We start from the raw sequence: 2,193 nt of genomic DNA on the forward strand, positions 1-2,193 counted from the left end.
AAACACTACAAGAAAAACATCATTTTGTGGCCAACTTTATAAATATTTTGTGGCCGAATAAAACTCTCACAAATTAGTGACCGAAAAAGCCCTCACAAATGTCAAAATTGAAATTGGTCTTTATTTGTGGCTGAAAAAGCCCTCACAAATTTTTAAATATTTAACTGGAATTTGTGGCTGCCTAAGCCCTCACAAAATCACAACATTGTGATTTTGTGAGGGCTTAGGCAGCCACAAAATCCAGTTAAATATTTAAAAATTTGCGAGGGCTTTTTCAGCCACAAATAAAGACCAATTTCAAATTTGACATTTGTGAGGGCTTTTTCGGTCACTAATTTGTTAGGGTTTTATTCGGCCACAAAATATTTATAAAGTTGGCCACAAAATGGTGTTTTTCTTGTAGTGATAATATGTCTATTTTAAATGTTAGTAAGATAATGTTTTCCACTACTAAGTAAAAATATTCTACACTGCACTGTGGTGAACATTGTTTAACTATTGGTTTATCGTTGTAAGACTTTTATGTTAATTTTTAATATATACGATGAACACCTTTTATTTTATTTTGACTCTTTATATATATTTTATTGTGTATTTATATTTGGTTAATTTTATAAAATAAAATTGTAAATTATTATATAATTTTTATAGATAACAAAAGAATAATATTTATAGCAAATTTGTTACGTTAAAACCTATACCAACAGAAAGAAGCTGTCACTTAAATGTATAGCAACATAATCAAAACTGTAGGTATAACTTTTAAAAATTATGGCTTAACCATATACCAACAGTGAAATTTCCGTAGGTAAAAATCAAATATTTACAACAATGAACAACATTTTGTCACTATGTCCTATAGCCACGGAGATATTTCGTAGGCATTGGGCGATTATATACCACGAAAAAAATCTCCGTCGGTATAGGTAATTTTGGTTATCCCTACAGTTTTTATACGTTTACCTACAGATTTTCACTGTCGCTAAACGTTCAATTTCTTGTAGTGTCACTTAAATAACTCTTAATCTTGACTCACGGTTATATAGTAAGATTTAACTATCTCCTTCATAAAATGTCTCATATATAATGTGTTCTCTCTAAAATATAATATTAATCAAACAAAGATAATTTTGCACTTTGAGTTTTGTTTTTCTGAAAATTCATCAAAGATAGTGTGTTCTCTCTAAAATATAACTTAATCAATCGAATGATATTTTACACGTTGTTTTTCTGATAATTTTACAAATATATACTATATAAAGTGACAAAAGACAAAACCTAAATATCAAACCATATATAGAACAGTCGAGAAAAATATAGCGTGACCAACAAAAACTTGTAGAACTAGCTGAGTATAGTTTATTGTTTCTTCTTTTAACAAAAATGTGTATTGGTTCTATTTAGCATGAAAATTTTGAAACTTTCCACCCAACGAATTAGAATTCTCTCAAGTATTTAAGAGTTTCTTTAGGAAAGAGAAAAAAGAAGTGATTTAATATTCAAATATTTTTTTAAAGAAGTAATTTTAAAATATTAAATTTTTATATTTATTTATTTATTCTCTTTTTGTCTTTTAAGGAGACTGTCAAATACTTGAGGGATCCGCATCCAATAAATAAAAATAATTATACTCATATACTCTATTGACGCATGCATTATATTATAAATTTTTAACAATGAATAAATTAAAAAATAGTAGACTAGGATACGTACAAAATAGCAGCGTTTCGCAGAATTTTCATGTAAATTAAATTAAAATGGTACTGGACAGTATTGAACTAATCGAAAGAGATATCCTCCTCTATTTCACTTGATATGAATTTTTATCTTAATCATTAAGGTTGACTTTTAAATTAACAAACCCCACGGACTAAATCAATCATAGACAATCTTGTAAAAAAAAAAAAGAATCAATCATAGACAATTTCCTTTTTCCAATTTCTTAAACAAACATACTTTGGTTAATTAATTATATTTATGAAGTTTTCTTGTAACAAATTGATTAGTCAATCTTTCAAAATAAATTACATATGAGCTAACTTCATCAATTAATGCCTTGATGAAAGTTTCTTTCCACGAAATGGTCAATTTTTAGGCCCAGTCCACCACTGACTAGGTAGTAGTATTTTTATGCATGCACTTTCACGTCTCTTGTAATGCTGTAAATATATATATATATATATATCAATGTGC

This window comes from Cicer arietinum, chromosome 6, assembly GCF_000331145.2.
Source record: "Cicer arietinum cultivar CDC Frontier isolate Library 1 chromosome 6, Cicar.CDCFrontier_v2.0, whole genome shotgun sequence".
Classification (NCBI taxonomy): Eukaryota; Viridiplantae; Streptophyta; class Magnoliopsida; order Fabales; family Fabaceae; genus Cicer; species Cicer arietinum.